This window comes from Mustela nigripes, chromosome 1 (genome assembly GCF_022355385.1).
Source record: "Mustela nigripes isolate SB6536 chromosome 1, MUSNIG.SB6536, whole genome shotgun sequence".
NCBI classification, from domain to species: Eukaryota; Metazoa; Chordata; class Mammalia; order Carnivora; family Mustelidae; genus Mustela; species Mustela nigripes.
The window spans coordinates 195,724,257-195,751,893 of record NC_081557.1 but is presented as its reverse complement, the minus strand read 5'-3'; positions in this window follow the sequence as shown (position 1 = coordinate 195,751,893).

Here is a 27,637-nt window from a genome sequence, read left to right as displayed (position 1 = left end):
GCTGTCCAATTTTCCCAGCACCATTTATTGAAGAGGCTGTCTTTTTTCCATTGGACATTCTTTCCTGCTTTGTCGAAGATTAGTTGACCATAGAGTTGAGAGTCTATTTCTGGGCTCTCTATTCTGTTCCATTGATCTATGGGTCTGTTTTTGTGCCAGTACCATGCTGTCTTGATGATGACAGCTTTGTAATAGAGCTTGAAGTCCGGGATTGTGATGCCACCAACGTCGGCTTTCTTTTTCAATATCCCTTTAGCTATTCGAGGTCTTTTCTGGTTCCATATAAATTTTAGAATTATTTGTTCCATTTCTTTGAAAAAGATGGATGGTACTTTGATAGGAATTGCATTAAATGTGTAGATTGCTTTAGGTAGCATAGACATTTTCACAATATTTATTCTTCCAATCCAGGAGCATGGAACATTTTTCCATTTCTTTGTGTCTTCCTCAATTTCTTTCATGAGTACTTTATAGTTTTCTGAGTATAGATTCTGTGTCTCTTTGGTTAGGTTTATTCCTAGGTATCTTATGGTTTTGGATGCAATTGTAAATGGGATTGACTCCTTAATATCTCTTTCTTCTCTCTTGCTGTTGGTGTAGAGAAATGCAACTGATTTCTGTGCATTGATTTTATATCCTGACACTTTACTGAATTCCTGTATAAGTTCTAGCAGTTTTGGAGTGCATTCTTTTGGGTTTTCCACATATAGTATCATATCATCTGCGAAGAGTGATAATTTGACTTCTTCTTTGCCGATTTGGATGCCTTTAATTTCCTTTTGTTGTCTGATTGCTGAGGCTAGGACCTCTAGTACGATGTTGAATAGCAGTGGTGATAATGGACATCCCTGCCGTGTTCCTGACCTTAGCGGAAAAGCTTTCAGTTTTTCTCCATTGAGAATGATATTTGCGGTGGGTTTTTCATAGATGGCTTTGATGATATTGAGGTATGTGCCCTCTATCCCTACACTTTGAAGAGTTTTGATCAGGAAGGGATGTTGTACTTTGTCAAATGCTTTTTCAGCATCTATTGAGAGTATCATATGGTTCTTGTTCTTACTTTTATTGATGTGTTGTATCACATTGACTGATTTGCGGATGTTGAACCAACCTTGCAGGCCTGGAATAAATCCCACTTGGTCGTGGTGAATAATCTTTTTAATGTACTGTTGAATCCTATTGGCTAGTATTTTGTTGAGTATTTTCGCATCTGTGTTCATCAAGGATATCGGTCTATAGCTCTCTTTTTTGGTGGGATCCTTGTCTGGTTTTGGGATCAAGGTGATGCTGGCCTCATAAAATGAGTTTGGAAGTTTTCCTTCCATTTCTATTTTTTGGAACAGTTTCAGGAGAATAGGAATTAGTTCTTCTTTAAATGTTTGGTAGAATTCCCCCGGGAAGCCGTCTGGCCCTGGGCTTTTGTTTGTTTGGAGATTTTTAATGACTGTTTCAATCTCCTTACTGGTTATGGGTCTGTTCAGGCTTTCTATTTCTTCCTGGTTCAGTTGTGGTAGTTTATATGTTTCTAGGAATGCATCCATTTCTTCCAGATTGTCAAATTTATTGCCGTAGAGTTGCTCATAGTATGTTCTTATAATAGTTTGTATTTCTTTGGTGTTAGTTGTGATCTCTCCTCTTTCATTCATGATTTTATTTATTTGGGTCCTTTCAAAATCCTTGAGGAGAACACAGGCAGCAACCTCTTCGACCTCAGCCGCAGCAACATCTTCCTAGGAACAACGCAAAAGGCAAGGGAAGCAAGGGCAAAAATGAACTATTGGGATTTCATCAAGATCAAAAGCTTTTGCACAGCAAAGGAAACAGTTAACAAAATCAAAAGACAACTGACGGAATGGGAGAAGATATTTGCAAACGACATATCAGATAAAGGACTAGTGTCCAGAATCTATAAAGAACTTAGCAAACTTGGGCGCCTGGGTGGCTCAGTGGGTTAAGCCGCTGCCTTCGGCTCAGGTCATGATCTCAGGGTCCTGGGATCGAGTCCCACATCGGGCTCTCTGCTCAGCAGGGAGCCTGCTTCCCTCTCTCTCTCTCTCTGCCTGCCTCTCCATCTACTTGTGATTTCTCTCATCAAATAAATAAATAAAATCTTTAAAAAAAAAAAAAAAAAAGAACTTAGCAAACTCAACACCCAAAGAACAAATAATCCAATCAAGAAATGGGCAGAAGACATGAACAGACATTTCTGCAAAGAAGACATCCAGATGGCCAACAGACACATGAAAAAGTGCTCCATATCACTCGGCATCAGGGAAATACAAATCAAAACCACAATGAGATATCACCTCACACCAGTCAGAATGGCTAAAATCAACAAGTCAGGAAATGACAGATGCTGGCGAGGATGCGGAGAAAGGGGAACCCTCCTACACTGTTGGTGGGAATGCAAGCTGGTGCAGCCACTCTGGAAAACAGCATGGAGGTTCCTCAAAATGTTGAAAATAGAACTGCCCTATGACCCAGCAATTGCACTATTGGGTATTTACCCTAAAGATACAAATGTAGTGATCCAAAGGGGCACATGCACCCGAATGTTTATAGCAGCAATGTCCACAATAGCCAAACTATGGAAAGAACCTAGATGTCCATCAACAGATGAATGGATCAAGAAGATGTGGTATATATACACAATGGAATACTATGCAGCCATCAAAAGAAATGAAATCTTGCCATTTGCAACAACATGGATGGAACTAGAGCGTATCATGCTTAGCGAAATAAGTCCAGCAGAGAAAGACAACTATCATATGATCTCCCTGATATGAGGAAGTGGTGATGCAACATGGAGGCTTAAGTGGGTAGAAGAATAAATGAAACAAGATGGGATTGGGAGGGAGACAAACCATAAGTGACTCTTAATCTCACAAAACAAACTGAGGGTTGCCGGGGGGAGGGGGTTTGGGAGAAGGGGGTGGGATTATGGACATTGGGGAGGGTATGTGATTTGGTGAGTGCTGTGAAGTGTGTAAACCTGGTGATTCACAGACCTGTACCCCTGGGGATAAAAATATATGTTTATAAAAATAAAAAATTAAAAAAAAAAAAAAAAAAAAAGAAAAGCATGTGAGACTCACAAAGGAAAACTAATTGCTCTTCTGGGAGTGTTTCTGTAAGTGTAACCAGTACTGATACCCCACTCCAGGGACAAAGGAACTGACTGGTACCATCTCTTTCTCCCATCCCCCAGCATAAGCACAGAACATCCTTTGGTAAACAGCATAGTACCCACACTGGCTGCCTAACCTGCTTACACCAAGTCCTGCCCCACTGTGGTCTGTTGGTGCCGCCTTTCTCCAGAAAGTGTCTCTAATCACCAGTGCAAGAGACCCCTTTCCTAGAAGGTCAATAGAAACCTCTGCACGCACCACATCTACTCACCATAGAGTTCTTCAGGGTTTCAGTTCTGGTGAAAGTGGCATCAGGTTTCATTTAACAAACAACCCAGAACATGCCTAGCTAAAACTCCACTCTGGCTAAGATCCAAACATAGCGCACAGCAGGCAGGGAAAACCTTGGTAGAGATCTGACCTGAGGGATAAATCAGCTAAAACACAGGAGCAGAGTGCATGCAACACATACTAGAGATACTCTCTCTGAAGTGCCAGACCAGAGATAAACAAGAAACAGTGATATGCCTGATGGAAAACTTAAAGCAATGATCATAAGGATAGTATCTGAGCCTAAGAAAAACACGGAAGACCCCAGGGAAGGGGAAAAAAAAAAGCAGATGGGAATGAAAAATAATACCTGAGATTTGAAACAGACTGGATGTAATGACCACAAGGATAGAAGAAGTAGAGGAGAGGATAAGTGATATAGAAGATAGAATTATGAAAAATGATGAAGCTGAACAAAAGAGAGAAGGAAAAACTACAGATCATGAGAATAGATTTGCGGAGATCATTAACTCCATCAAATGTAATAACATCTGTATTGAGAATCCCAGAAGAAGAAAAGAGAGAAAGAGAACAGAATATTTACTTTAAGAAATAATATCAGAAAACTCCCCTAATCTGGGGAAGAAAATGGACATCTGGATCCCAGAGGCACAGAGACCTCCAATAAAAAGCAAACAAACAAATAAACAAACAAAACAAAACAAAAAACACACAGGCCAACAACAAGACTTATTGTAGTTAAATTTGCTAGATATACTGATAAAGAAAAAAAAAATCCTAAAAGCAGCAAGACAAGAGATGTCCCTAACTTACAAGGAAAGACCAGTAATGTTAGCAGTAGATCTTTACACAAACACTTGGCAAGGCAGAAGAGCATGAAATGATACATTCCACACGCTGAACTGGAAAAAATATGCAGCCAAGAATACTATATCCAGCAAGCTACCATTCAGAATAGAAGGATAGATAAAGAGCTTTCAGATAAACAAAACTAAAGGAGTTCATGACCACTAAACCAGCCCTGCAAGAAATATGAAAGGGGACTCTTTGAGAAAGAAGGAAAGACCAAAGTGACAAAGACTAGAAAGGGACAGAGAAAATCTCCAGAAACAACAACAAAACAAATAACAAAATGGCGTTAAATACATATCTAACAATAATTAATCTGAATGTAAATAAACTAAACTTTGCAATCAAAAGAGAATGGATGAAAAAAAAAAAGACCCATTTATATGCTACCTATAAGAATCTCATTTTAGACTTAAAGACATCTGCAGTTTGAAAGTGAGGTGATGGAGAAATATTTATCATGCAAGTGGAAGTCAAAAGAAATCCAAAGTCCAATAATTATAATAGAAAAACTAAATTTTAAACCAAATACTGTAACACTGTAACAGGAGATGAATAAGGGCACTATATCATAATTAAAGTGGCTATCCATCAAGAATATCTACAATTGTAAAATGATTATGCCCCCAAAGTGGGAGCATTCAAAAATTTAAAACGATTAATAACCAATATAGATGAACTCATTGATAATAACACAATAATATTAGGGTATTTAACTCCCCACTAGCATCAGTTAGACAGATTACGTAGGCAGAAAATCAACAGGAAATAATGTCTTTGAATGACACATTGGACCAGATGGACAGAGGTATTCAGAAATTTTCATCCTGAAGTAGCAGAACACACATTATTTTCAAATACACATTAGACATTCTACAGAATAGATCACATAGTAAGTCTCCCAAATCAGCCCTCAACACATACAAAAAGACTGAGATCATACCACACATATTTCCTAACCACAGCACTTTGAAACTTGAAGTCAACCACAAGGGAAAAAAATACCTCAAATACATGGAGGTTAAACAACATGTTACTAAAAAATGAATAGATTAGCCAGGATATCAAAGAAGAAATTAAAAAATATATATACTTGGAGGGCACCTGGGTGGAAAACCAGGAAAAAATGGATAAATTCCCAGAAATATATAAACTATGAGCAACTACCTTCGGCTTACATCATGATCCTGGACTTCTAGGATCAAGTCCCGCATAGGGCTCCCAGGTCCTTGGGGAGTCTGCTTCTCTCTCTGACCTTCTCCTCTCTCATGCTCTCTCTCACTCATTCTCCCACAAATAAATAAATAAAATCTTTTAAAAATATATATATACTTGGAAGCAAATGAAAACATGATAGTCCAAAACCCATGGGAATGCAGCAAAGTGGTCCTAAGAGGAAGTATATAACAATATAGGCCAACCTCAAGATGCAAGAAAAGTCTAAAACATACAACCTAAGTTTACACCTAAAGGACCTAGAGGGAAAAAAAGAAAAAAAAAAAAAAAAAAAAAAGGAAGCCTAAAGCTATCAGAAGAAAGGAAATAGTAAAGATTAGAGTAGAAACAAATAATGTAATATAGAAACTAAAATAATAGCAGAATAGATAAATGAAAACAAGAGCTTTTTTTTTTTTTAAAGATTTATTTATTTATTTATTTGACAGAAATCACAAGTAGGCAGAGAGGCAGGCAGAGAGAGAGAGAAGGAAGCAGACTCCCTGCTGAGCAGAGAGCCCGATGCGGGACTCGATCCCAGGACCCTGAGATCATGACCTGAGCCGAAGGCAGCGGCTTAACCCACTGAGCCACCCAGGCGCCCAAGAGCTGTTTTTTTAATAAAATAAAATTGATAACCACTTAACTAGACTTATCCAAAAAAAAAAAAGAGGAAGGATCCAAATAAATACAATCACAAATGAGAGAAGAGAAATAATAGCCAACACCACAGGAGTACAAATTATTATACGATAATATTATAAAAATTATGACAACAAATTGGAAAACCTGGAAAAAATGGATAAATTCCCCAAAATATATAAACTATCAAAACTGAAACAGGAAGAAAGAGAAAACTTGAACATACCCATAACCAGCAAAGAAATTCAATCAGTAATCAAAAATCTCCCAACAAATAAAAGTCCAGGGGCAGATGGCTTTACAGGGGAGTTTTGCTAAACATTTATAGAAGAGTTAATACCTATTCTTTTCAAGCTATTCCCAAAAAAAAAAAGAAAGAAAGAAAGAAATAGAAGGGAAACTTCTAAGTTCATTCTGTGAGGCCATCTTTACCCTAATTCCAAAACCAGACAAAGATTCCACTAAAAAAAGAACTATTAACACATGATCCTGATGAACCTGATGTAAATATTATCACAAAGTACTAACAAGTTGTATCTAACTGTATATTAAAGGATTATTAACTGCAATCAAATAGATTTTATTCCTGGGTTGCGAGGGTTGTTTGATATTTGCAAATCAATCAATGTGATACACCACATTAATAAAAGAAAGGATAAGAAACACATGATCTTTTCAATAGATGCAGAAAAAAAAGCATTAAGAAAGCACAATATCCATTCATAATAAAAACCCTCAGCAAAGTAGGGTTAGAGGAAAGATACCTCAACATGATAAAGGCCAAATACAGGAAATCCACAGCTAATATTATTCTCAATAGAAAAGACAACAGAGCTTTTCCTTTAAGGTCAGGAACAAGACAGTGGTGTTCACTCTTACTACCATTATTTGACCTCGTTGTGGAAGTCCTAGCCTCAGCAATCAATGAAAAGAAATAAAGGGCATCCAAATCACAAGAAAGAAGCAAAACTTTCACTATTTGCAGATGATATGATAGATATGATACTCTATGTAGAAATCCAAAATACTCCACAAAGAATTTTCTACAACTGATAGATGAATTCAGTAAAGTCAGAGGATCAATGTACAGAAATCTGTTGCATTTCTATACACCAATTATGAAGGAGCAGAAAGAGAAATCAAAGAATTCATCCCATTTACAATTGCACCAAAAACAAAGATACCTAGGAATAAACCTGATCAAAAAGGTAAATGATCTGTACTCTGAAAGCTATAAAACATTGATCAAAGAAATTGTAGAAAGCTTTTTCAAGCCCCTGCACTCATATATCCCCCATTCATTTGAAATTTGAATGAAGTTCTGTATGAAATAAAATTTGCCAACTGGTGCACTGATGTTTGGTGGGCAAAGGACATTAAGATGAAGTAATATATCAAAACAATCTCAGGAGCCACCACCCCCATTTGATATTCTGGAACATTCACACATATATATGGAAAATGTAGTTCATTACTTTGACAAAGGGAACTTTTGGAACATATCTATTAAAATGAATCTCAAGTGCTCTTCCCACTCCGTCCCACTCTCTTTCACATAAAGACTCTTTGATAAGCCTTTGGGTTATAGAAAAAAGTGATTTCAACTTTTGTAGCTACACTAAAAATTCTGCTAACCCCAACCCCAGCATCAACACACACATAAAAGCTAATTGGATATGAAATGTGTTTTAGGAGAATTAGTTTCAAGTTTGAGAAAAATAAGTCTTTATATTGAGAAAGAAATGTGCAAGAATGTTTGTGGAATACTAACCAACTGATCCACAATATCAACTCTATTAGTTGTTCTAAATTCAGACATTAGGAATTTTCTTCTTAAGCGATTGACCAATAAATGTTACAGTGACCTATTTGGGGAGTAGTAGCAATACAAATTTTGTGCAAATATTAAAAAAAAAAATAAAGTTAGACCTGCATATAGATGGGAGAATTCATTTTTTTCTTGCTTTCTGAGTTAGTATTTTCATAATTGGTGATGTGTTACTTGCACTTGCTTAATGTAAATGGCATTTCCAAAAACAATTTTATATAAGATATTAAAATAGAAAAACACTACAGTCATGGGGAAAAGTTTAAACACAGAATAAGGTAAATCATCAATATGGATGACAGATAATTGTGGGTTTCTAGGAAAGCAGATATAGCTAATTTGTACTTGTTGGCTAGAAAACATTGATAAAATCAGTGCCAATGTATATGGAAACCAGAACTCATTATTCAGTTCTTTTAATGTTTTCTTCATATGATTTTGGACTTGCCAAAAGAAAATAAAAATAATTCTCAAGAAAGCTTCCCTCTTCTCATATTCTTTACCTTACAGTCTCAACTCTTGAGAATAGTTCAATGATGTGTGTTTGTAACATAATTATAATACAGGATAATGTTTTTATAAAAGTATAATTTTTATAAAGTAATTAGCACTTCCTTAGGAAGTCAGAAAATGTTTCACTAAAGAATACATCAAGAGTGATCAAATCTACTCAATGGCCAAATTTAAATTAAGCAATCAAAATACTTTTACACTCTCACATTCTATTGCCTTTCCCCACCTTCTATATACAAATGCTATTTATAAGTTCCTCATAGAAACAAATGATGTCTTGTCCAAGGTCATGTTCATGGTTTGTAACAGGGCCAGAACAAGAAACCAGGTCCCCCAAATTTTACTTGGCAACATAAATGTTGGTTTATCATAGGGACAAAGGAGCTATTTTGTGCACTATTCAACTTAATGTATATATTTTCAACGAGAGGCAATTAGTTAGGAATAAATAAGTAACATACATTTTTAAGCACAAAATTAGTGTTTGGAAAGAAATGATGCTAACCCAAGCTTATTGTATTTTCCATTTAACAAGGTGCTTTTCTTGTATGTAGGTGATATTTGTTTATTAGTAGGAGCTACACTCCTATTGAGTAAGATGTCAGAAAATCATTATCCTAGCAGCTGGAAATTCACTTGAATTGGAATTTGTCCAGAGAAAATAGTGTACTAAATAATGACCCAATCTTTTCCACATAAATGTAGTATGATAGGATACCAAAATTATTATTTCCTACATTCTGATAAGGAAAAATATGAATCCCATAAATGCGAAGAATGAATTAATCCAGTAAGGTGGTTTATTTTGTTGTTGTTTTATTGTTGTTGTTTAGATAAAGAATGGTGATGTATATCACCTTTTTTTTTAATTAGTATAAAATACTATTCCTGCTTTATAAGTAAAATTTATATCTAAACTAAAACAAGTTTAAGAGGGATTATATAAGATAGTAGTTAATTTAGTTAAAAATATATGCAACACAATTTATTTAGGACAATGTCAAGGTATAACATGAGTTTACTCATTCACAATAGCTGTTGATTTAGTAGCACATTGACAGTGATAACGATTCACGCTTACCATAGCACTATCTAATAAGAACAGTGATATTTAAAGAAGCCCAACAATTTTAACTTTATTATCTTAGTATAGTTTTCAATAGAACCAGGTTTGTTTGTATATTGTGATACATAGTATTATTTCAGTTTTGTAGGGACTATTTTCTGATCCCCCCCAAAAAGCATTCCTTTTTATTTTCCTGTCCTCATCTTTCTTATACACTCCTTTCTACTACTCATCACTTTGGTTTAAACTGGGTTTTGGAAATGTGGCTTTGTATCTACTGTCTTCTTCCCTATTTCTTGGTGCAGCAATGGTCTCAGGTAATCTCTGCCTAGTGCTGGACCTTCACTCCCACACCCACAAAGTTGCCTTGGGAATTGACTTGTAATATCTTCCACAGTAATGGGCAAAAACACTCTTCCCTGAATGGTAGCTGGCTTTGGTAAACTACAGATTCAGTTGAGGTACTGGTTCACATAAACAGTTGCTATGGGCAGTGACATGACAATTGTTTAAAGAAATTTTTCTCAATAAAGAGTCATGGCCCTTGCCAAAAGCCATTAAGAAAACCGAGTCTCATCATATTCATAATGTGGAGTCATAACCACATACTCTTCCTTCACTTAATTGTTCCTTCCAAGCTTAACAGCTCCTCTTGTAGACATCCAAAGTTAATAATCACATACATTATTCACTGATAGTTAAATATATATCCCATTCTCACCAGTGTCTACTTTCAATGCATCAAAATCGGAAGAGAGAATTAAAGGGAGTAGTTAATGCTCCCTTTAAGAATGAAGCAAATTTTAGTGTCTTATATTTGATTTCTTACCTATGGAAGAGAACTGGATAACTTTATATTTATCACAAAACAGTGAAACTTAAAAAAATAAAAATTCAAAATTCATTGTACATCCTGATAAAGGTAAAACAGTAAAATATTTTGTGTCATTTATATTAAGTGTGATTGAGATTTTAAAGTAATTACTTGAGGATTCTAGCACAAAGAATCTAATAAAAAATGGGAGGAAAATGGAACAAAATCTCATTTTTTCCTTACAGAAAGCAGGCTAAATTTAAGTTACTTATTAAGAACATTGTATTTTTATTCTTTTGTACATTTATTAGAAAACGTATTAAAATATTTTATGTATCAGTAATGCATTATGTACCACTGATAGAAGGATAGGAAATCTTTATCTTTTTTCCTGAAAGGAAACATGATAAATGTCATAACCATTATTCACTCAATAGTTAATACTCTTGAGAAATGTATATGTTCTAACTAATTTGCTCTTCACAAGAACACTATACTGTTGGGGAAATTTACCCTTGTCACAGGGTCTAAGGAATGATTCTAAACCATGTATTCTGGCTGCAGAGCCCTGCTTTTAATCATTCCATGACCCCAGTAGTATGTGATTATTGACTGTACAATGTGTTGCAGTTTAGGTAGGAGCATCTAATCACAATGAAGCATCAAAAAAAGTTTTCAATATCAAGAGATGCTGAGTAAACTAAAATTTGAAGGTTGAGAAATTAACTATCCATAAAGAGCTCTGGATATAATATATTTACACGAATCTTAAGTTGGTTTACAATATTGAGGATCTGAAATAGAGAAGAACTAATATGTAAGGCTCCTACATAAAAGAAGCTCACATCTGTTTTTGTTTTTGTTTTCTTTTTCCCCTGGAAGACTCTGACAACCCTCAATTTTTTTTGTTGTTGTTGTAATTTTGCTTACTTTGTGGCAAATATTACCACAGTTCACATTCATTAATACCCATTTCCAATCTATTACTGGGAGTATGAGATGATAAATAGCTCCCATTGACTTGAGTTTAAGCATGACAATATGACTTGCTTTGGATAACCAAATATACGCTGGAATAATATGTGTCTCTTCCAAGTGAAAACACTGCCAGTGCACAACCCTTCACCAGCTCTTCCTTTGTGTCTTTGATGGTGAAGAAACATTTTAATAAGGAGTTCCAGTGTTGACTCATCACATGGAGTACCTTTGAATCCATAGTGGATTTGTATACATAAGTCATAAACATTTTTAAAATCACCATTATTTTGGGATTGTTTGTTATGATAAAATAACTTTGCCTATTCAAACAACCACAGTTCTAATTCAGATTAAGTGCAACATTAGACTTCCTTCGAAGTAACAGCTCTTAACTTGGTTCAGAATTTCCATGGTCATAGCTTCACCAATATATTTAAGCATAGACTCAACAAAGATCATTATATATGTCAACAGTACTCTTCATGTGGTAAGAATAACTTATCTTTCCCAATCTGTGCCAAGGATTATAACAATTATTTTATTTTATTTATCTAGATCATTTATTTATTTATTTATTTATTTATTTGACACAGAGAGAGAGAGAGAGATAGCACAAGCAGGGGGAGCAGGAGAGGGAGAAGTAAGATCCCTGCTGGGCAGAGACCCTGATGTGGGGCTCAATACCAGGACTCTGAGATAATGACCTGAGCCAAAGGCAGATGCTTTAACTGACTGAGCCGCCCAGGTGCCCCTATAGCAATTATTTTAATGAACTATTATTATACTGAGGCTGTTAAAAAAAAATCAAAATCTAATTTATTTGAGATGCATAGCTCACAAAGAAAGAAACATCAGTCGGGATTCTCCAGAGAAACAAAAGGTAGAAAAGTAAATGGATGAGTGGATAGATAGATTAGATAGATGGATGGATAAATTGATAGATTATAGATAGATGATGGATAGATAGGTAGATAGATATAAATCAAAAGATAAATTGATAATTATTTAAAGAAATGTCCCACATGACTGTGGAAGCTGTTAGGTCCAAAATCTGTGTGGCAATATAGCCAGGTGAAAAACCAAAGAAGAGTTGATGCTCTTAAAGCCTTCAAGTAATTAGAAGAGACTCATCCACATTACAAAGGCTAATCTTCTTTACTTAAAATCTGCTGATTGTAGAAGTCCATCTATGTATAAAATAACTTCATTACAAGATCTAGACTAGACTTTGGCCAAACAATGGGTCTAGCCAAAGACTAGACTAGACTGGGCCAAACAACTTGGCCAAACCATAGCCTAGTCAAGTTGGTACATAAAATTAACCATCATACATAGTATCTCTTCCATTTCTTTATCCCACTCTTTTCCTTAAATCCATACTATACATTATAGTCCAATCTTTATATTGAATCAAAATGCTATAAATACTTGAGAACAACTTTAATATTAACATTTTAATATCATTAGTGTCATAAATGATACAGTATGTACAGTATAACAAATATATATAAATGATTGTATCTGCACTCATTAGAGATATGCACTTACTATTTCATGTGTTTTTCTTGTTTTTTAAGATTTTTAATATTTATTTGCCAGAGAAAAAGAGAGGGAGAGGCAGTAAGCACAAGCAGGGGGAGCAGCAGGCAGAGAGAGAAACAGGCTCCCTGCTGATCATGCAAGGAATCTGATACAGGACTCAACACAAGAACCCTGGGATCATGACCTGACCTGAAGACAGACAAACCAACTGAGCCATTCAGACATTCCAAAACCTATTGTTTTCCTTTTTGGAATAGCTTTGTCTGCTTTGGGCACCATGATAATGTTTTTTTTTGTTTGTTTTTTCAAAATTAATTAGAAAGTATTATGTTCTCTTTGTCTCTATGGATCATTTTGTGTACGACAAATATTGGCAATATTTCTTTTTAAAATGTGTGTTAAAATTTACCAATGAAGCTATCTATTTTGGAGTTTTCTTTGTTAAAAGCTTCTTAACTATAAACTCAAATTCTTTCATATTTACTGTGTTATTCAGTTAGCCTGGTTTTTTGTTTTTTGGGTTTTTTTAGTTAAATTTAATAATTTTTGTTTTTCAGGAAATTTGTATATTTCATCTAAATTTTTGAGTTTATTGGCATAAAAGTATTCATAATATTTACTTACCTTGTATTATTTACATAATCTGTAGTGATGTTACCCTTCTCATTCCTAATATTAGACATATGAGTTTTCTATTTTTTTCTCATAAGTCTTGTTAGTTTAACAACACTCTTTATCTCAAAGAATTAGCTTTTGATTTCATTGATTTTCACTATTCTTTTTTTAATTGATTTCTGCTTTAGTCTTTATTATTTCCTTTCTTCTGATTACTTTGGGTTTGACTTGTTTTTCTTTTTAATTTCTTGATTAGTTTCCTTTCTTCTTTTTTAATATACATATATAAAGCTATAATTATCCCAAATATTGTCTTAGTGTCATCCCACAAATTTATATATATTGACCTTTCAAGTTTCTGTTTAAATTTGTCTTTCTTCTACAGCTTATTTATGAGTATATAAGTTTTCCAAATAGTTGATATTTCTATTAATGACTTGTAATTTAATTTAACTGTGGTCAGAGAACATATTTTCTGTGACTTAAAATCTTTTAATTTTTGAGACATTGTTATGTTCCGGATTATGATATATCCTGATATATATCAGGGTTGGTTTTGATTGATTTATCTCTTTATTACAGGTTGTATATCCCTACTTTTTGCAATCTTGGTAATCACTAATTGGTTCCATGCACTGTGAATTTTACTTTGTAGGCTGCTGGATATTTTTCTCTTCCTCTAACTAATCTTAACATTCTTAGGTACACAAGGCAGGTACTCAGTAACATGTGGTCTTGTCTAGCCGTTTTTTTTTTTTTAATTTTTTATTTTTTATAAACATATATTTTTATCCCCAGGGGCACGGGTCTGTGAATCGCCAGGTTTACACACTTCACAGCACTCACCAAAGCACATACCCTCCCCAATGTCCATAACCCACCCCCCTACTCCCAACCCACTTCCCCCAGCAACCCTCAATTTGCTTTGTGAGATTAAGAGTCACTTATGGTTTCTCTTCCTCCCAATCCCATCTTGTTTCATTGATTCGTCTCATACCCACTTAAGCCCCCATGTTGCATCACCACTTCCTCATATCAGGGAGATCATATGATAGTTGTCTTTCTCTGCTGGACTTATTTCGCTAAGCATGATATGCTCTAGTTCCATCCATGTTGTCGCAAAAGGCAAGATTTCATTTCTTCTGATGGCTGCATAATATTCCATTGTGTATATATACCACATCTTCTTTATCCATTCATCTGTTGATGGACATCTAGGTTCTTTCCATAGTTTGGCTATTATGGACATAGCTGCTATAAACATTTGGGTGCACGTGCCCCTTTAGATCAATACGATTGTATCTTTAGGGTAAATACCCAGTAGTGCAATTGCTGGGTCATAGGGCACTTCTATTTTCAACATTTTGAGGAACCTTCATGCTTTTTTCCAGAGTGGCTGCACCAGCTTGCATTCCACCTACAGTGTAGGAGGGTTCCCCTTTCTCAGCATCCTCTCCAGCATCTGTCATTTCCTGACTTGTTGATTTTAGCCATTCTGACTGGTGTGAGGTGATACCTCATTGTGGTTTTGATTTGTATTACCCTGATGCCGAGTGATATGGAGCACTTTTTCATGTGTCTGTTGGCCATCTGGATGTCTTCTTTGCAGAAATGTCTGTTCATGCCCTCTGCCCATTTCTTGATTGGTTTATTTGTTCTTTGGGTATTGAGTTTGCTAAGTTCTTTATAGATTTTGGACACTAGTCCTTTATCTGATATGTCGTTTGCAAATATCTTCTCCCATTCTGTCAGTTGTCTTTTGATTTTGTTAACTGTTTCCTTTGCTGTGCAAAAGCTTTTGATCTTGATGAAATCCCAATAGTTCATTTTTGCCCTCGTTTCCCTTGCCTTTGTCGATGTTCCTAGAAAGATGTTGCTGCGGCTGAGGTTGAAGAGGTTGCTCCCTGTGTTCTCCTCAAGGATTTTGATGGATTTCTTTCGCACATTGAGGTCCTTCATCCATTTTGAGTCTATTTTTGTGTGTGGTGTAAGGAAATGGTCCAATTTCATTTTTCTGCATGTGGCTGTCCAATTTTCCCAACACCATTTATTGAAGAGGATGTCTTTTTTCCATTGGACATTCTTTCCTGCTTTGTCGAAGATTAGTTGACTGTAGAGTTGAGGGTCTATTTCTGGGCTCTCTATTCTGTTCCATTGATCTATGTGTCTGTTTTTGTCCCAGTACCATGCTGTCTTGATGATGACAGCTTTGTAATAGAGCTTGAAGTCCGGAATTGTGATGCCACCAACGTTGGCTTTCTTTTTCAATATCCCTTTGGCTATTCGAGGTCTTTTCTGGTTCCATATAAATTTTAGCATTATTTGTTCCATTTCTTTGAAAAGGATGGATGGTACTTTGATAGGAATTGCATTAAATGTGTATATTGTTTTAGGTAGCATAGACATTTTCACAATATTTATTCTTCCAATCCTGGAGCATGGAACATTTTTCCTTTTCTTTGTGTCTTCCTCAATTACTTTCATGAGTACTTTATAGTTTTCTGAGTAAAGATTCTGTGCCTCTTTGGTTAGGTTTATTCCTAGGTATCTTATTGTTTGGGGTGCAATTGTAAATGCGATTGACTCCTTAATTTCTCTTTTTTCTGTCTTGTTGTTGGTGTAGAGAAATGCAACTGATTTCTGTGCATTGATTTTATATCCTGACACATTACTGAATTCCTGTACAAGTTCTAGCAGTTTTGGAATGGGGTCTTTTGGGTTTTCCACATATAGTATCATATCATCTGCAGAGTGATAATTTGACTTCCTCTTTGCTGATTTGGATGCCATTAATTTCCTTTTGTTGTCTGATTGCTGAGGCTAGGACTTCTAGTACTATGTTGAATAGCAGTGGTGATAATGAACATCCCTGCTGTATTCCTGACATTAGCGGAAAAGCTTTCAGTTTTTCCCCATTGAGAATGATATTTGCGGTGCGTTTTTCATAGATGGCTTTGATGATATTGAAGTATGTGCCCTCTATCCCTACACTTTGAAGATTTTTGATCAGGAAGGGATGCTGTATTTTGTCAAATGCTTTTTCAGCATCTATTGAGAGTATCATATTGTTCTTGTTCCTTCTTTTATTGATGTGTTGTATCACATTGACTGATTTTTGGATGTTGAACCAACCTTGCAGCCCTGGAATAAATCCCACTTGGTCGTGGTGAATAATCCTTTTAATGTACTGTTGAAACCTATTGGCTAGTATTTTGGTGAGAATTTTCGCATCTGTGTTCATCAAGAATATTGGTCTATAGCTCTCTTTTCTGATGGGATCCTTGTCTGGTTTGGAGATCAAGGTGATGCTGGCCTCATAAAATGAGTTTGGAAGTTTTCCTTCCATTTCTATTTTTTGAAACACTTTCAGGAGAATAGGAATTAGTTCTTCTTTAAATGTTTGGTAGAATTCTCCCGGGAAGCCGTCTGGCCCTGGGCTTTTGTTTGTTTGGAGATTTTTAATGACTGTTTCAATCTCCTTACTGGTTATGGGTCTGTTCAGGCTTTCTATTTCTTCCTGGTTCAGTTGTGGTAGTTTATATGTTTCTAGGAATGCATCCATTTCTTCCAGATTGTCAAATTTGTTGGCATAGAGTTGTTCATAGTATGTTCTTATAATAGTTTGTATTTCTTTGGTGTTAGTTGTGATCTCTCCTCTTTTATTCATGATTTTATTTTTTTGGGTCCTTTCTCTTTTCTTTTTGATAAGTCGGGCCAGGGGTTTATCAATTTTATTAATTCTTTCAAACAATCAGCTCCTAGTTTCAATGATTTGCTCTATTGCTTTTTTTGGTTTCTATTTCATTGATTTCTGCTCTGATCTTTATGATTTCTCTTCTCCTGCTGGGCTTAGGGTTTCTTTCTTGTTCTTTCTCCAGCTACTTTAGGTGTAAGGTTAGGTTGTGTACCTGAGACTTTCTTGTTTCTTGAGTCCTCTCAGGACTGCCTTTGCTTTGTCCCACAGATTTTGAGCCATTGTGTTTTCATTATCATTTGTTTCCATGAAATTTTTTCAATTCTTCTTTAATTTCCTGGATGACCCATTCATTATTTAGAAGGATGCCATTTAGTTTCCATGTATTTGGGTTCTTTTCAAACTTCCTTTTGTGGTTGATTTCTAGCTTCAGATCATTGTGGTCTGAAAATATGCAGGGAATGATCCCAATCTTTTGATACCAGTTGAGACATGATTTATGACCCAGGATGGGATCTATTCTGGAGAATGTTCTATGTGCACTACAGAAGAATGTGTATTCTGTTTCTTTGGGATGAAATGTTCTGAATATATCTGTGATGTCCATCTCTTCCAGTGTGTCATTTAAGGCCTTTATTTCCTTGCTGATCTTTTGCTTGGATGATCTGTCCATTTCAGTGAGGGGAGTGTTAAAGTCCCCTACTATTATTGTATTATTGTTGATGTGTTTCTTTGATTTTGTTATTAATTGGTTTATATAGTTGGCTGCTCCCACGTTGGAGGCATAGATATTTAAAATTGTTAAATCTTCTTGTTGGACAGACCCTTTGAGTATGATATAGTGTCCTTCCTCATCTCATATTATAATCTTTGGCTTAAAATCTAATTGATCTGATATAAGGATTGCCACTCCTGCTTTCTTCTGATGTCCACTAACATGGTAAATTCTTTTCCACCCCCTCACTTTAAATCTGGAGGTGTCTTCGGGCTTAAAATGAGTTTCTTGTAGGCAACATATAGATGGGTTTTGTTTTTTTATCCATTCTGATACCCTTTGTCTTTTGATTGGGGCATTTAGCCCATTAACATTCAGGGTAACTATTGAGAAATATGAATTTAGTGCCATTGTATTGCCTGTAAGGTGACTGCTACTGTATATTGTCTCTGTTCCTTACTGATATACCACCTGTAGGCTCTCTCTTTGCTTAGAGGACCCCTTTCAATATTTCCTGTACAGCTGTTTTGGTGTTTGCAAATTCTTTCAGTTTTTATTTGTCCTGGAAGCTTTTTATCTCTCCTTCTATTTTCAATGATAGTCTAGCTGGATATTGTATTCTTGGCTGCATGTTTTTCTCGTTTAGTGCTCTGAAAATATCATGCCAGCTCTTTCTGGCCTGCCAGGTCTCTGTGGATAAGTCAGGTGTCAACCTAATGTTTTTACCATTTTATGTTACAGACTTCTTTTCCTGGGCTGCTTTCAGGATTTTCTCTTTGTCACTAAGACTTGTAAATTTTACTATTAGGTGATGGGGTGTGGGCCTATTCTTATTGATTTTGAGGGGCATTCTCTGAACCTCCTGAATTTTGATGCTCATTCCCTTTGCCATATTGGGGAAATTCTCCCCAATAATTCTCTCCAGTATACCTTCTGCTCCCCTCTCTCTTTCTTCTTCTTCTGGAATCGCAATTATTCTAATGTTGTTTCGTCTTATGGTGTCACTTATCTCTCGAATTCTCCCCTCGTGGTCCAGTAGCTGTTTGTCCCTCTTTTGCTCAGCTTCTTTATTCCCTGTCATTTGGTCTTCTATATCACTAATTCTTTTTCTGCCTCATTTATCCTAGCAGTGAGAGCCTCCATTTTTGATTGCACCTCATTAATAGCTTTTTTGATTTCAACTTGGTTAGATTTTAGTTCTTTTATTTCTCCAGAAAGGGCTTTTATATCTCCCAAGGGGGTTTCTCTAATATCTTCCATGCCTTTTTCGAGCCTGGCTAGAACCTTGAGAATTGTCATTCTGAACTCTAGATCTGACATATTACCAATGTCTGTATTGATTAGGTGCCTAGCCTTCAGTACTACTTCTTGTTCTTTTTTTTGTGTTGAATTCTTCTGCTTTGTCATTTTGTCCCAATAAGAGTATATGAAGGAGCAAGTTAAAATACTAAAAGGGTGGGAACAACCCCAGTAAAATATGCTTTAACCATTTCAGAAGAGATCCCAAATCGTGAGGGGGAGAAAGGGGATAAAAAAGAGGTTCATAAAGGAAGAAAGAAAAAAAAAAGAAAAAAAGAGAAGAAAAGAATTAAAAAAAAGAAAACAAATAAGAAAAATATAAAAAAGAAAAAATATATATATTGGATAAACTAGTTAAAAAATGTTAAAAAATAAAAAGGTAAAAGTTAAAAAAATTTACCAGAGGAGCGGAGAGCCCGGGGCCCCACTACTCAGTGCGCCCTCAGAGAACAGCGCCCAGTTACTCCCGTCTGCCTGACCTCTGGCCGCACTCTGAGCTCACCGAGCCTGCGACTGGTTCAAGGTAACCCCAAGCTGTAATCTGACTGTTGGCTCTGTCTCTGTAGCTGGTTTTCCTGTTCCAATACCCGAAACCTTTGTGACACTCAGTGACACTCAGGGTCACTTCTGTGACCCTGCCGGACCTGAGGCCACGCTGACCCTGCGTGGGCTTCGCCCCAGTTTAGGCTCTAGAGCGATATCCCTCAGTGGAACAGACTTTTAAAAGTCCTGATTTTGTGCTCCGTTGCTCCGCCGCTTGCCGGGAGCCGGCCCCTCCCCCCGGGGTCTATCTTCCCATCGCTTTGGATTCACTTCTCTGCTAGTCCTACCTTCCAGAAAGTGGTTGTTTTTCTGTTTCCAGAATTGCTGTTTTTCTTCTCTTCAATCTGCCGATGGATTTGCAGGTGTTTTTGAATCTTTAGATAAGCTATCTAGCTGATCTCCTGCTAGCTGATGTAGTCTCAGCCTGCTACTTCTCCGCCATCTTGACTCCTCCTCCGGTCTTGTCTAGCTTTTAAGATATTTTTGTAACACAGAATGTTTTTGTTTTAAGATTATTTATTTATTTATTTGAAAAGAGAGAGATCACAAGTGGGCAGAGAGGCAGGCAGAGAGAGAGGGGGAAGTAGGCTCCCTGCTGAGCAGAGAGCCCAAAGAGGGGCTCTATCCCAGGACGCTGAGATCTTGACCTGAGCCGAAGGCAGAGGCTTTATTTTTTTTTTATTTTTTTTTAAAGATTTTATTATTTATTTGACAGAGCGAGATCACAAATAGGCAGAGAGGCAGGCAGAGAGAGAGAGAGGAGGAAGCAGGCTCCCTGCTGAGCAGAGAGCCCGATGCGGGACTCAATCCCAGGACCCTGAGATCATGACCTGAGCCATATGCAGCGGCTTAACCCACTGAGCCACCCAGGTGCCCCAAGGCAGAGGCTTTAACTCACTGAACCACCCAGGCGCCCCCAAAACTGATTGTTTTAACACTAATTATTTCTGACTTCAGAGGAAAGGCCTTAATGGGTATTCTACAACTTCATTTTTAGGGGACATCTTAATTTGCTACCATAACAAGATACTATAGTTAGATGCTTAAAGAATAGAAATGTATTTTGTCACAGCTTTGAAGGCTGGTAGTCCAAAAGCAGGATGTTAATAGGGTCTGGCACTGGTAAGCAATCTCTTTTTTGCTTGTTATGGCCACTGTATTGTTATAACTTTACATGGCAAATAGAGAAAGAAGGAAAGTTCTCTGGTGTCTCTTATGAGGGCACTAATCCCATTAGACCAAGGCCTTGCCCATTATGGCTATCTAATCCTTATTATTTCCCAAAGCACACATCTCCAAATATCAACACATTGAGAGTTAATGCTTCAACATATGGGTTTGGGTCCATATAAACCTTCAGTTCATAAAAGTAGATTTTCAATTCTAGCTTATGAAATTAGACTATTGTATAATATTCTTGATTATGTGTGACTCCTGGTTGCCATCATTTCTATTCTTTTGATTGGTTATTTTAACAGTCTTGATAGTTTCTTCATAGGTATGAACTGGTCAGTACCATGCTGAATATTCTAGAAGGATCATCTTTAAATCTCAAGTACTGTCTTAGCAGCTATTTCCTTTCCAGTATTCTGTCCAGGGAATCCTTGCTATTTTGGTATTCCCAGACTCTAAGCTTCATTTCCTCAAGTCAGAGATTCCATCATGCTCTACCTGAGCCCTCCTTTCTGTACTGTACCTTGGAAACTGCCAAATCCATAAGCTGTGTAAATTGTAGATCACTGCATTTTTTCTTATCTCTCAGAGTTACTGTTTTCCATTGCCTCAAGTCCAGTGTGTTAAAAAACATTGTTCCACAAGTTTTCCTTGTTTTGTTTGGTTGTTTACTTGTTTTTTTTAATTGAGGGATACTGGAGTTTATTAATGTAGAAAGATAAATCTAGTTTTTGTTACTTTACTTCCACCTTAAGCAAGTATCAAATGTCATAAATAATAAAAATAATTTTATTATTTTTATTTATTATTATTATTTATTTATTTATATTATTTATATTATTATTTATTATTTTGTGATTGCATATGTAATAATACCTAACTTAACTTAGATAATTTAAATGCAACCAGAGAAAAGAGAGAAATTTCAGTTGGAATTTCCTCTTCTGAGAATAATGCAGTACTATTATCACCATTAACATATTTTAATCATTCATTCATACATAAATGTAAGTATGTGTTTGTATGTGTAGACTTACATACATTATATAAATGGAGTTTTATTAATATTTTGTCTATAGTGATGGGATTGATCTTGTTTTTAATATTCTATTTATTTATATGAGAGAGAGATGAAGAGAAAGAGCACAAGCAGGAGGAGAGGGGTAAAGGGAAACAGAGAAGCAGACTCCCCACTGAGCAGGGAACTCAATGTGGTGGTGGATCCCAGGACCCTGAAATCATGACCTGAGCCAAAGGCAGATGCTTAATTGACTGAGCCACCCAGGGGCCCTAGGACTGATCTTCTATAATCTTCCAGATTATGCTTTCAACATACAAAAATATGTTATAAATATCTTCAGTTATAGTTCTAATTCATTTCTAAAATTTAAATTTATTCATTTATATATTTTAAAAGATTACATGGAGAAGATTGTACAATATGATTATTGTTATTTTTTTTTCTTAGTGATGAACATTCACTTTTTAAAATTCATGATCCAAACTACAAATGCAGACTAATAATCAGTTTACATATATTCTTTCAAAAGAGGGTTTTTGTTTTTACTTTTTATTGTGTTAAGTTAGTCACCATACAGTATATCATTAGCTTTTGATGTAGTGTTCCATGATTCATTATTTGTGTATAATACACAGTGCTTTATGCAATCCTTGCTGTCCTTAATGCCAAAAGATGAAGTTTGAAAAGAAGCTATGGGCTATGTTATTTATCAAGCTATTTAAAAGATTTTGCTTTTATTCTGAATCAAATGAGAGAATATTAGAAGAAAATCTATGTGCTATTCACTGACTTTTCTCCTATGTGTGGGTTATTTAAAAGGAAAATTTCACTGAGAAAAGATTCTAGATCACACATGTAAGTGAGAATTCTATAAAAATGGTCATGCTTGAAATCAATTATTAAATAAAATTTATTAAGGTGCTATTAATTAATTAATGGCACTAAGATAGGGCCAGGATTGTTATAACTCCATGATTATGGCAATGCAAAAACAATTCTGAAAAAAAGAATACAGCTTTAGATTGTAAAGCATCTCTCTCAGCTAAAGAAGAGTGTAACCAAGATTATAAACTATCTTAAAATTCTAGTTTATTTAGACACTCAAACTCTGTTGAGGACAGGTATTGAAAAATATAACAGATGATTCCTTAGGTTTCAAGAGCACCTTATGAAACCAGGGTTGAAATGCTCATTCGACAAGTGTCAGTTCTGCAGCACTTCAGTAAATTTGATGGGAAAGTGATACCACAATGAAGATTGAGCCCAGTTTGGATTCCTACCTTCTTTCACTTGTTCTCTCCTACAAAATTTAGGGAACTAAGTAAATTTGGGGTCTAAAAGTATGTTTTAAACAGTTTGAAAATGACTACTCCAGTATTGTCAGAACTCTGCAAATTTTTTTAAAGATTTATTTATTTATTATTTATTAATTAATTAAGAGCAAGAGTGAGAGAGGGAGGAGTAGAGGGATAGGGAGAAGCTAACACTGTGCTGAGCATGGAGCCCAACTTGGGGCTTGATTCTACAACCCTGAGATCTTGACCTGAGCTGAAATCAAGAGTTGGGCACTTAACTGACTTGGCCATGCAGGCACTCCCAGAACTCTCTGCAATACTACTCATGGTTCGTTCTAAAACTTGCTCCAGCAAGCTCATGGCCACAGCCTATAGTGCTACCAATGGCTCAAAGACCAGGACTCATTCATTTATTTAGAAACAGTGGTGTCGAGCTTATATGTAAATTTTAAGAACATTGGTGATCTGACCACTTCATGTTAATATTTTAAATTCACTCTTGAATTAACATTATTTAAAATAAAGAGCAGATTTGGCAGACTGATACCATTTTATTAGTGGCCTTCTCTAATCTAGACTTGGAGTCTCATGCCATCACTTTGGCCATTCTCTATTGGTCAAAGTCACAAAGCCTGCCAAGGAGAGGGAATTTGATTTCAACTTTTGATGTAAGAAGGGAAAGATCACATTGTTAAAAAGAAAAGAAAAACACATGAGGTTTGTGATAAAATTATGACTATTTTTATTGCTACAGTGAACTAATTTATCATTTTGCCCTAAAAATGATAAAAAATCATTATTCATTAATTGGTCCAGATACTGTATCACATAAGCTGCTTATATATCAGGTAGTAATGTCTTAGAAATGCCAACCCATAACTTCATATAAACTGTATAATAAATCTGAATGCAGGACAGGAAACAGATATTAGGACTAAATAATGGGTAGTTCTTCTGGTTAAATATATTAATGCACAGAAGGAAAAAAAAAACAAACGAACTATATACTTGTATCTAAAACATATAGAAACAGACATGGCTCATAAAAATGGTCAATTTAAACCATTTACATCCTTGATAACTAATACCTACCTAGATTGCATTTTTCTATTTATTCACAGTCTCTAAGTTTAGCATAGCAGAATCTTTGAAACCTAAATATGGATTAAACTATTTAATTCACTGAACCCAGGAATACAAATCTGTAATCTTCCATTGTGGAAGAAGAGATATGGAAAATGTTGTAGTCTATTTATGGATTATCTGCTGGGATCTAGTCCTATTAAGAGGACATTTTTGAGTTTTGCCTAATGAGGTAAATATATTAAGAATTTAAAATATATGAACTGCTCCTTATCATTCTCAAAGGGATCTTGACTAATTTAAAAAAAAAAAAAAAAAAAAAAAAAAACTCCAACATAATGGGAACTCTTTATCAGAAGTAGTAAATGCAGAACAAGTGCTATTTCCTATTAGATGAGCAAATGTGCCCTAGGAGAGCACAGCTTTATCTCTCTGGATATCCCTCCCCAAATGTTTGGAGAAATCATCAGTGAGAAGATGATAATTTTCTACAAAAATGAATTTTTAAAAAAATATACCTGAAAATTCAATCTAGGCTAGGACTCACTTAAGAATTTAAATATAGGGCGCCTGGGTGGCTCAGTGGGTTAAGCCGCTGCCTTCGGCTCAGGTCATGATCTCAGGGTCCTGGGATCGAGTCCCGCATCGGGCTCTCTGCTCAGCAGGAGCCTGCTTCCTCCTCTCTCTCTCTCTGCCTGCCTCTCTGCCTACTTGTGATCTCTCTCTGTAAAATAAATAAATAAAATCTTTAAAAAAAAAAAAAAAAAAAAGAATTTAAATATATATTTTTATATATTGTTAACATATATTTCTCACTATAACCTTATGAGATAGGTACTACTATGACTATTTTACAAATTAAAAAAGTAAATCCCAGAAAGAATAAGTAGCTTTCCTTCATGTATAGTTTTCATATACTGTGGGAATCTAATACATGAAAACCAGTAATGTGTCTACAGAACATCCCAAGTAATTTGTCACTAGTAGCCACTGCCTCCCACACCTATCTCCCTCATGTATAGTTTTCATATACTGTGGGAATCTAGTACCTGAAAACCAGCAATGTGTCTACAGAACATCCCAAGTAACTTGTCACTAGTAGCCACTGCCTCCCAAACCTATCTCCCTCCCTTAAAAGTTTGTTACATAAACTCAGCTTCTACTTTTAGTTATGCCTTATTAAGTTTGATACAAAATTGCTTAGTTTCCAGTTAAATGAACTTCAGTCATATCAAAAGACAAATATTCAAGTTGAGGACATACATGAAAGAAAAATTCATTGCACTATGTTTTTGCATATAGGAATTCTATTGGGAAAAAGATGTTTTTTACTACTTTATGGAAAATGCATTGCATTACAGAGTTAAAATTTGTATAAAACCTCCACAATACCATATTTTTTAAAATATTTTATTTATTTATTTGACACAGAGAGAGAAATCACAAGTAGGCTGAGAGGCACGCAAACAGAGAGGGGGAAGCAGTGTCTCTGCTGAGCAGAGAGCCAATGAAGGCTTGATCCCAGGACCCTGAGATCATGACCTGAGTTGAAGGCAGTGGCTTAACCAACTGAGCCACCCAGGCACCCCCACATTACCATATTTAAGGCAGATATTGATCCACATTATTTTATGTCACATTTATGGTGGGTCATAATTTGAATACATACCCTTAAGATGCAATTTATATGAGCTTCTAGACTATATTAGGGAAGTCGTAAGAAGAAAAAATATGACCAGTTCTCTAGATTCCAAGTTCATGGCACGGAATGGAGGGGCGAAAAACACTACCCTTTGAATCTTGGGAGAGGATTTAGAATGCTTATTAGGGAAGGCACTTTGGATCAACATCTGTCGTTAAAAATGGATGGGTTAGAGAAATAAGCTGATGTGTGATGCCATGTCACTGAAGGCTGTGACTGACTTAACATAGGACTTGCAACCTGGAATGACCCTTCAAAGCTATCCAGAATTAGGCAGGAGGTGAAGCCTTCATAACTATACTCACCTCTTAATTCCTTGGGATCCATCGTTATTGAATTTGGACTGCCTTGGAAGGGAGGGTGAGTTTGGGCTAGGTAATTCTCTTCAGTCAAAGCCAACCCCAAAGCAGGCTGATGACTGAATTCTATCTGCCAATAGCACTTGGATAAATGACTCTTTCGTACCTAAAGGGATAGCAGCTTATCACTTAGTAAACTGAGAAAGCAATGGTTAGGAAACCAAAGAAGATAGGAATGCAGACTTCAATAAGGAACACCATGATATACAAGCTAGTGGACAACAAGAACTTCTCATCTCAGTCCTTGGGGAATGGAGCCAGACTTCCTATAAAGGGAATTGTAATGTGAAATTAAAGGAGCCAAATAAACTGTAAGATCTGCAACATTAATGTCTCAACTACAGAGTTCAAGGTAGAACAATTAAGTAGTAGTATCTCAACTAAAATTTGGTAGTTCTGCCAGTGGTCATCACAAGATTGAGAGACACCTGAGCAGTGAAATGTATACTGCTTGAGCAATGTCAAGTTAAATACAAGTCTACAGTGTTTTCTAATAATTTTCGGTTATTCTTAAGAGAATAACCAAAGGCAGGAAATGACCTGTTAGATGAGGATTATCATCCCTCAAAAAATGACAACAGCCAAGTAGTAAAATGAACAAGAGACTCTTCTTTAGGTTTTCCTAAGTTTATTGTAAATAAAATGTGAAATTCTTAAGGCTATCCTTTAAATTGTACCAATTTTTGTCATAAGAATGACCCTGGGTACAAACAAATGATGCCATTTGAAAATTATTAAAATGAACATAGGTTTAGGTATTAATTATTAACCAAGAAAAAACATCATAATATGCCATTTAAAATGATCTTATTGAATTTGACTTAAGACTAATAGATATATCTCTTTCAATTCAAGGTTACGTTAATTCCTTTCAATACAACACTGCAACAGGAAAAAGACAGCATATTCATTTATCTTTTGTTTATCCATTATGCAATAATATTTAATTACAGAACTTTTGATTAAATGACTAAAATAGAATACTGCCTGAATCAAACATAAAATATCTGAAAGACAAATGAAGACTTCTTACTTATAATAAAATTACTTTGCTGCTTGTATTCTAATTTAATGTAAAGAGAGGTTTCATTATGTTTTCAGATTAGAAGTTATTGAATTTCTGATTTTATATGAATGGGAATAAACTGCATTACTAGATTGAAGGTCGTAAGTCTTTTTCCTGGTCTTTGGAAACATAGCGGTACCAAATTTGGAAATTTTTTTTTTTTTTTAAAGATTTTATTTATTTATTTGACAGACAGAGATCACATG